The sequence below is a fragment of the Octodon degus genome, unplaced genomic scaffold, assembly GCF_000260255.1.
Source record: "Octodon degus isolate 3935 unplaced genomic scaffold, OctDeg1.0 scaffold00152, whole genome shotgun sequence".
NCBI lineage: Eukaryota > Metazoa > Chordata > Mammalia > Rodentia > Octodontidae > Octodon > Octodon degus.
Window position 1 is genome coordinate 4,403,839 of NW_004524728.1, and position 10,276 is coordinate 4,414,114.

General features: G+C 34.3%; 1 protein-coding gene, 1 non-coding gene and 1 pseudogene across 2 annotated transcripts in view; all 3 read left to right on the top strand.

The window, feature by feature from the left end:
* Nkain3 (sodium/potassium transporting ATPase interacting 3) overlaps positions 1-10,276 on the top strand; it is a 713,236-nt gene that overhangs the window by 144,192 nt on the left and 558,768 nt on the right. The gene's annotated exons all lie outside the window — the stretch shown is intronic.
* On the top strand, positions 1,683-1,783 carry LOC111812928 (annotated as a pseudogene).
* On the top strand, positions 3,077-3,181 carry LOC111812929. The gene has a single exon (XR_002818293.1). It is a non-coding gene; the product is annotated as a U6 spliceosomal RNA (small nuclear RNA).

Sequence of the window (10,276 nt, forward strand, 5' to 3'; positions counted from 1 at the left end):
GTATAGTACAGGGTTTCAGGATAAATCCTGAAGGGATTTAACTGAACTTGTCAGATACAAAAGTTATACTTCTTGTTGTATAGGTCTTTCTTTATCTTGGTCTTAACCATCCAGCAGAAAAGTATAATAACAATGTATGAAAAGTAAAGCCATATTAATATGCTGAGCTGTAAATGGTTCAAGTCAGCAACTTCTGACATTGGCAGTCTACTGTTAACCTACTACTATTATGGGCTACTGGACTATATTGGATTATTTTGTTGAATTCATGCCCCTACAATATTTGACTGGCAATATAATACCCTTCTCTGACAAAACTAAACAAAAAAGGGAATACAAATGAAGGACCATTTTGTATGTGCATATACAAAATAGGATAGATATACAGCTACTTTCTCTTAATTCAATGAGAAGAAAGATTTGTACTAACAGTGTTTAGACAGGATATCAAGTCTGTATCTTATACAATGAATAACCACTATGAAGATAACAATATGCAATTTATTAATTATTGAAAGTGTCCTATTAATTGGTTTTGAAACTGTCTCATAGCTATTTGTTTCTCAATAAAGTGATTAAAAAATTTAAAGAAAAAATATATAGAGGCATAAAGGAAGAATGCTATTTGACCTACCACTGACCTCTTTGACAAGCGTCGTATCTTCTCTCTTAGCAACACATTATAAATTGTAGACTCACTGTTATGCTGGTTTCTAAGAAGCTGCCATTCACCAATAAGCACCCACAAGTTCAATAGAAACTATCAGCTCATAGAGCTATATTTGTCCTTTTTACTATCTGATTCAATTTAGGTTTAAGCTTTGGACACTATTTAATGTGATTATATCATTGCTATATTTAAAATCATTCAAAGTTCTTCCTCTAAAATTTTAGATCTGTATCTTCTGTCATGGTAAGGTCCTAATAAGAGCTGTGTCTGCAGTCTTAGGTTCCTGGTTACTTTTCATCTGAAGCCTCACTTCTGGTCTCTTTGTGCATGTTTCTCCAACAATCAAACTACTCTTCTTCCTGTGCCTCTGGAGATTTCAGCTCCCTCTGAACTCTGGGCCTTGATTTTCACATTCCTTCCCAAAGACTTTTCCCAATACATACCACTGGTTTAACTTCTGATTTTCATTTTTCCAGTCATATTTTACTTTCTTGAAAAGAAAAGTTAAGATAGATCTCTAGAGTTTAGGACTGACATTGCATCTTACTTTATTCAGAATCTCGAGCCCTCCAACAAGAACAACAAAAAATCCTGCTCTCTATGTCATTCACTGATTCCTTCATTCACTCACTCACTGAATGAGTCTCCCAACAATAATACATTGAACAATTCCTAGAAGTTAGGCTTTTCTCTAAGGCTGGGAATTAGAATAATAAGTTAGATAAAGTTATTTTCTGAAGAACCTAATAAGACAGAATGAATTAAATACTGTGAAGAAAATAAATCACAGAGAAGATACAATATTCTCAGGGTGTAATTGAGGGTGAGATTTAAGTATGTAAAGGAAATAGACATGCGATGCTATAAGGATAGAACATTCCAGTAGTAGCTAATAGCGTGTGCCAAGGCCCTGATAGCAGATAAGCCTAGTGTGACCAAAGATGAACCTCAAGGCTATTACAGCTGCAGCAGTTTTTAAGTTTGGAATGTTAGGTTTTAAGTACAGAGTGAGGTGCTCGCTTCGGCAGCACATATACTAAAATTGAAACGATGCAGAGAAGATTAGCATGCTCCGAGGACTACACGCAAATTCGTGATGCGTTCTGTATTTTTTTTTTTAAAGAACAGAGTGGGGGAGGAGGTGGTGCTTCAGGGAGCTTTAGGTCATAGTGTAACTTTTTCAATCATGTGAGTTACTTTTAGATGTCCTTGGAGAACTCTGAAGATGATCTGATTTATGCTTTAATAAAACCACTCTTGTTATTAAAGAATGAGAAACAAGAATAGAAAAACTCTAAGTAGGGTAGTTGGAAAATGCTGACACAGCAATCCTGACTGGCATTCAAGCCATGAGCGAGGAGCGGGTTGGGTATTTCTTTTCAAGGATAACTCTGGCAAGAGTCACTACTAATAAGCTGAAGGAGAAATCTCATAGAAATGAAGACTATAAATATTTGTTTATTTGAATTTCACTGTTTGAGTAGATGAATCTTTGGTTTTAGAACTTCTCAAGATGTTCTTTTTGTCATCATATTTACAACACATATGAGAGATCATAATATTTGAAGCAATACTTAAAATCTTCAAGCCCTCAATGCTTAAGTTTCAGTAATGTAAATAGACTGTGAATTTACATTGTGAATAGCTTTACCTGTGGAAAAGGTAATCAGTGCTTATTATCGATTGAGTACAAGGACTCTGAAATTAAACTGCCCATGTTGGTAACCTAGGTTGGAAGCCTAGGCAGTGTTAACTTCTGTGCCTCTTTCTCCATGTATAACTTTGAGATAATAGAACTTTTATATATGTTATAGGAATCAAATGACTGAATATATGTAGATGTGGCATGTAATAAGGGCTCACAAACATTAGTTGCTTCAAGACAGGTGTGCTACAGTGATATGGTGTTTTCCTAGTGCTAACAAGGCCCACTTTTTATCATTATCATATTTGGGTAAAACTTTGTGGTGAGCTTATGAAAAATGTTTTCCAACACTTGAAGATCCAAATCATTTATTAATATAAAATGTTCATATCCTGTGAGCTAATTGCACTGTAACTGTTTGCAATTTAAGTCCCAGACTGATGCATAGAAGTCCTAAATAGAAGGGATTGGTTGCTTTAGTCCTATCTTTGAATTTATCATGAATTTTCCCACATGCTTTCTTTTCCAATTCATCATGGAGGCTTCTCCAGACTGAGTAATTTAGAAAGCAATTTGAGTGAATAGAAAACAACTCTAGTCCTGCGCCTGTGGGAAGATGGAAGTTCTGGAGACCCGCTAAACTGGGTTATTGTCTCAAGTTACTTTTCACTCATTATTGCTGGGACAAAAACAAAACTCAAGGCCATTACAGCTGCAGCAGTTTTCAAGTATGAAAACTTAGGTTTTGAGAACAGAGTGAGGCGCTCGCTTCGGCATCACATATACTAGAACAAAGGATGCAGAGAAGATTAGCATGGACCCTGCATGAGGATGACACTCAAAATTCAGTAAGGAAAGGTTTATTTAGCTTACAGTTTGTGAAAGTTTCGGTCTATATTCAGATAGCTCCCAAGCAGAGTGGCACATGGCAGAGAGCAGCAGCTCATGGCAGCAGAAATCAGCAAAGAGCAGAGAAGGGCAGCAGCTGTGGCTTCTAGCCAGCATCTCTCCCTTCCCTATGTTGCAAGCAAGCTACCCTGGAGTGGGTGTGTACACAATGTGCATGCCCTCCTCTTGCACAGGTTGAGGATGTTTATAGAGTAAGAACACTAGCTCCCTGATGAGTCACTTAATTAAACTCCTAAACTTCCCAAGTTGACACAATGTATCAACCAATACAATGATCAAAACAGCAAATGGTGACATTGACCAGCATTGACTTTACCTGCTGCTAATACCATGGAGAAGAGGAGGGAATGTCTTATTTCCCCCACTGATGTCATAAACCATGGGGGTCAGTGTGGGAGAGGAAGCTACACAGAGTATAATTTTAGTGGTTGGTAGAAATTGTATGAATCACCAGAAGAAAAAACAAAACAATTCAAGTTTGACATCACAACATTCTTTTTCCAATAATCACAGAGTGTGGCGAGAATTTCCTTCCCAGAGGATTTCACAGGGTTATAATCCAGATGTCATCCAGGAATAACGGTTCCTCTAAAGACTTGACAGGTTTGGTTTCTAGATGACCACTGGCAGGGGGTGGCTTCAATTTCTTGACGAATAAACTGCCCTGATGTACCTAATGTGACAACTTGTTTTTATCAAAGCCAAGAAGGAAAAATCTTCTGGTGTGATGCATGTTACAGACTTCTGTACCCTAACCACAGAAGTGATATTCCATCACCTTGGCCATCTTTTGTTAGAAAGAACTCTTGACCATCAGTAGTCTAGAAAAAGCTATTGTAAAAATTTTGAATGCAGGAAAACATTTTAATATATGACTGTATGCTTAATAATTTTTTCTTCATTACAGGAAACTAATAACTTTCCAATCTCTTTTTTTCTTTCTTAAAACTTCAATCAAATTTAAACGTGGCTTTTTTTTGCATTTGTTATATTTTTCAGTTATGGACTTACCTCTTTTTATCAGTCATGTTTCATTTCTCTGATCAGATTGTCTATTCACTCTCCCTTCCTGTTGTTCGTTAAGTAAGGCTGCCATTTCTAGGATTTATTTGCATCTACCTCCATGGCTTTGATATAATATTACAGTTCAAATTATTAGTACAGACTTATCTAGGACATGATAAAAATAATATATGTGACTTTTATTAGGCTTTTCATTCCTTGCTGTTCTAAATTCTGAAGTACCCAAGCCTGCCTCCTTTGCCTCCATGCATCCTGGCCACACCGCCTTTAGGCCACTCCTTTCATGTTCTTCTCCAGCTATGTTCATCAGTCTTTACCCAACATCATTCTCTCCCTTATGCTGTTAGCCTAAGTTCATGTGCTTGATGAGATTTTCTCCCTTCATAAACTAATTTCTCCTTTTCATTAATTAGGTAACAATGTATATAATTCATGCTATCACTTGGCTATAAATTATTTTGAACCAGTTCCTAATTGTTCCAAATTTGTGGGTCTCTTGTTCTTCAGTAAGGCTCTCAGTTCTTCAATCAATGTGACTCATGATAGTGTAATTGTAAAGAATTTATTTATACAGTGAAATATGTGCATTTGTACAATGAATATTTATTCAGTGAAACACTGTTCTAGTGTTCTAGGGAAGTCAAACCTCCTATGTAGTCTATATCCTGAATAGCTAGTGTTTGACTGGATGCATATAAGGTATTCAATAAATTCTTGTTAAGCTGATTTGGCTGACTAAAAGACATTTATTTTCACTGCATATACTTCCAGCATCTTAAACGGAATGGTTTTAATTTGTGTTTTACAATAATTTGTGTCTGCTAAAAGATATATACCTAGCATGTAAATTCTTAAGTAGAGAAGCATTGTATATAATTTTAAAGGCATACATAAAATTTATATGATGATTAAAATTTATTGTCTAAACACAAGAAAATAAAATGATGTACTATTTAAGGTAAAAGTGTAAAGGTTTGTTTTTTAGAAAAAAATAATATACTTTTAACTCACTCTTATTACAAAATAATGTAAATTTATACTCCTTAGCTATTCCTTTCTGAGCTGTAAATTTTCTCTAACATTGGGTAACTATCAATTTAAAATGTCCACTATAATTTCAAATGTTTTATTCTAAAATATTATATTTATACACATATATCATGTTATCATGTTAGATATAAAATTGTTTTTATTTAATTTTCTCTGTCTTAGGTTAATATTTTAAAAGACTAAGATTTTGAAATTTTTCTCTTCCAAATATTACATCAGAAAAGGGAAACTGTGTTTTTCTTAAAGTTTATATGCCCACCATAAATATTTAAAAGTAAGCTTCTGTATTGTATCGTATGTCATCTCTTGGGAAAGCTGTAATGAAGTATTTTCACTCTGAGTAAGATTACTTGTATGATATATTTTTCTATAGCATACTTTTGATAGGTATATTAATGATTCCATGACTATGGACTAAGTTAGACAGTAAAAATAAGCTAGAAATATGAACATGAAAAATTTTTAACAACTTTTCTATTTCTATTCAGCTGGACCAGGGCTGTAAATAATTATTTTAATTGATTTTCAAAATAGTTCAGCAGGTTGTAGAGTAAAACAATAGGAAGAATTAACAGATGAAGCAGTGACTTACAGCTCTAGTTACCTAGTTACATGGACTTAGTTACTTCTCTCATAGCTGAGACAAAATAGCTGACTCTCAAAGTTAAAGGACAAAAGTTTACTTTTTTATTTATTATATATTTTATTTATTCTACAGTTATGTAGAAGTTTCAGACTGTAATCAGATGGCTCCAAGCCATGGTGGCATGACATATAGGGGGGTGTCACAGACGAGAAACGAATGGTGGGAAGAGGGAAGCAAAGCAGCAAGGGCCAACCACACTCTTTCTTCCCCTTATGCCTTATGAAGGCTACTTAGTGTGGGCAGCACTCACACCCTTAATCCTAGAGCCCTTGATCCTAGCATTGCGCCAAGAATGTATCTGAGCATTACGCAGTGTGGATCCAGCCACTTCTGAGAAAATCCCACCTATGACTGCAGGAGGCTTTTTTTTTTTTTCCAGAACCGGGGATTGAACTCAGGCCCTTGCACTTGCCAGGGAAGCACTTATTCTACCGAGCCATCTCCCTGGCCCCGACTGCATGAGGCTTTGGGGAGCACCTACACACAAGCCATAACATCTACCATTTGGAGATAAACATATTAGTAATTTCCTATATTACTCAAATCTTTCATTTAGAAGCACAGACTTACATGCTTTTCATTTTAAAAGCATCTGAGGGGTCTAGTGTATATAAAAAGTTTTTAAAAATTCACATTTTCAAAAATTGGAGATTTTGTAATTATATTTGCCTGTACAGGTATGTGCCATCTAGTTTTTAATGATCTGTTTTGGTATTTTATTTTTAAAATATTCTGTTAAACTGTGAACACAATGTTTTGAATATTGCTCTACTTAGTCATCATGATTTTTACCACAATAGGTTTCCTATAATCTACATTATCATCTACATTGATTAATGTTTGTAAAATATTTTCTTAAAAATTGTGCAAATTTTTATGTCAATTCAAAGCAAATATGTTACACATTGTACAGTCCAACAACTGTACTAATAGTGTTGTTCTCACCCATTAGAGTGAGTGTACTGGAATTGGCACATAGCTTACACACATCCTCTTATTTCTAGATTACTGTTTATACCTAATACACTATAAATGCTATGGAAACAATTAATGTGCTTTATTGTTTAGGAAATAATGTCCAGTAAAAGAGTTGTTCATGCTCAGCACCATTGCTTCACATCTGGTTGCATGTTCAATGTTTGCACTCCTCCTCACAGAGAAGTCAACTCTAGATTATTTTTCTCTCGTTTAATGCTCCAGAGGTAAGCAGAGGTGCCCTATGTTCCAGCTTCATGAAGAAAAGTGAATAAGGGAAGTAGGAGGTGTGTGTGGAACAACCCATCTCGTTCAGGGTACAATGCAGAGTTCTGTTGGCACAACGCTGTGTATTTCCTTAGAAGGCTTGTGCTCATAACTTAATGAAAATAGTGTCACTTGGCCAAATCTAATTGTTAGAGAAATTGGGAGTGGGACTATTTCTTTGGTTTTCTAGACCTCTCAGAATATCAAGAACTAATGATTAGAGGTAATAAAAATGGCTTTAAAGGTTTATCATTTTCATTATGCAGAGGATCTTAAATTTCCTGTGTTAAAAAAATAAATTTCCTGTGTGTTTAAATATTGATTAGGTTGCCTTTTTTCATGCATTTATATATTTTTCTTATAGGGCTGACATATTATTCCCCTGCTCTGCATTGTCCCCACTAGGTTTCATGTTTTGGTTTTTTTTTTTTTTTTGTAAGAAATTTCAGATATAGTTTATATTGAGTATTATAAATCATATCCATTATAGGATTTTGTTTATATTGTTTCATTTATGGAATTTTACAGATTATATAATACAGTATCTGATAAAATTTTATTGCTGTCATAATAGGAATTTCCATAATGTATATTCATTAAGATGTCATTTTAGAATTTATTTATTTTTTTAATGTATTTAGTACAGGGTCTACAGGGTCTCACTACACAGATTGGACTCATAGTGATCTTCCTATTTGCAGCCTCCTAAGCACTGCCTTAGCGTGCCACAGGGATGGGTCAACAGGCATGCTGGGGGATCAAACCTGGTCCCTATGTCTTCCTAAGTAGGCACTTTAGTCCATTAAGCTATCTAGCTGGCCCTTCATTCTAGAATTTAAAAAGAATTATTTTTACTTCACATTCAATTTTGCTTATAGGATTGCTTATTTATTTCCTTGTTTGCTGATGGTTAGAAGAGACATATACAATTTTAATTTCTTTTTAGTATAATTAGTGACTCTTCATAAATTTGTTAAATAATTTGAATATATAACATTGTAATGAAACTTTATAAGATTTTATATTGTGTTTCTTATGGGCCTTTAAGTACTGTAAGCTCTGGGTTCCTGCACTCTCTAGGGCTGGTACCCATCAGAGCACATGGATGAAGTGTGGACTATTCCATCAAGCAGAAGCCTGAATGTTTACAATGTGTAGATGTGCACCTCTACAGATGTGCAACAAAGTTATCAATTCATCAGTGGATAAATCAACATTGCCCAATTGTGAAATAAGCATTGAAAACTTGGAAGTGTCTATTTGTACTTATAATTATATGCAGATAGCTATGAGAGTTCCATCAAAGTAAGTTCCCCAAATGCTGCTCAGAATAAATAAGAACACTGCTCTCTACTGTGTTCTCAAATTCCTTACTTCATTCCATCAAGATGCAGCCGAATGTCTACTTGTTCATGATTTTGATTTTTATCTTTGGGTATTTTTCTTAGATTTTTTGTTTGAGCCATACAGTCTAGTTTTTCTACCTTAAGAGCAATTGTTGAATTAACAGATCAATAAATTCCAAGACATCATTTTTAACTTTTTCTCCTCAGGTGCATTTTAATCAAGAGCTAGATGAATTTAAACTAATGTCAAAACTTGATAATTTAAATCCTTAAGCAGAGTGGAGGAGAAAACTAAAGTATAAAATTTAAATCAAGAAGATTGGACTAAGTTTGTTTTTCCTAGTGAAATAAACTGTGCTATAATATTATGACAAACGTATGTTGTAACAAATGAAAATATACTGTGCTATGAGACTACTTACGTTGCTATACTTAATTTAGGTAACTACCAAAATTGTAATATTAATTGTAATACTTAGATGATTTAATAATATAAATTATGAATAAGTAATAACATCTTACTCTAAAGAACATCAAAATCACTAGCTTCATTATTGTATGTTTACATAGATAACCTTTTGTGATTTATTAATCAATGTTTTACTCATTATTATACATAAAACTGATGTGTGCCCAACATATGTACAATGTATATGCACAATGAAATGTCCATTTGTCATGACTAACTAGATCAACAGAGCTTGAAAGTATCTATTTGTATTTATCTTTACATACAGATACCTTTGCTGTCAGAGTTTCCATCAAATTCAATCACCTGAATGTTGTTCAGAATAAATAGGGGCATTCTGTTCTCTGCTGTATTTTTCAAATTCCTTACTTCACTTCAGGCCATATTTAAAATAAACTGCTTTACTTAAAACTAGAACATAATTTTCTTTTTACTACATTATATCTGTTGCAGAGGTATTCGCCACACACTAGATGAATAAGACAAATAAAGGGAGTTATGATATTGATGAAACGAGTGTAGCATGTTGTTATATATTATGCAAGGTCATTTTGAGTATAATCTCTTATAAACTATGGAAAATTCCTTTTCTTCCCTTTTGCTGGTACAAGTGGGTCAGTAATATAATTTTTTGAAAGTATTTTTATTCTATGGAAAAAAATCAAAATAAAATTTCATAGCAAAACGCTAGGAGAGTAGCAATAGTTTTACCGTATTGCATGTTGTTCTCTTTAAAGTAGTTGCTAAGGGCACAAGATGTAGGAATAAAAATTTCTCCAATCAACATTAACACAAACCTTCCTGTTTAATGAGCTAAGGGACACTAATAGTATAACTGATAAGCTTTTTTTTCTTTTTTCCATTTTCCTTTCCTCTTTCACCCATCCTACTAATACCATTTTTCAAAAATAGTTATTGTTCTGGAAATCTTTAAGGAGAGGAATCTTTTTCTCTCTGTTCCCTGGCTAACATGTCCCATTTTCATTAAAGATGTGTCTTCAGCATGTGTGGAATATTTGAGGGTTCATGGAACCAAATGCCCCAATTTTTCCCTTCTGGAGCTAAAGTCTAAGTCTAACAAGGATTCAGGAATCACAGATTTACTTCTCTGTCCCGCTGAAGATGATGAGGACTGAGGCGAACCCCTGGGGCCTGCAGCGTATTATTATCACAAACCTGTAACTAGCAAACGATAGAACTAAAGGCTGATGAGTTGGAGAAGAAGCCCAGAAATATGACTGTAAAATTACTCCTTAAATCATTATCTTCTTGCCTG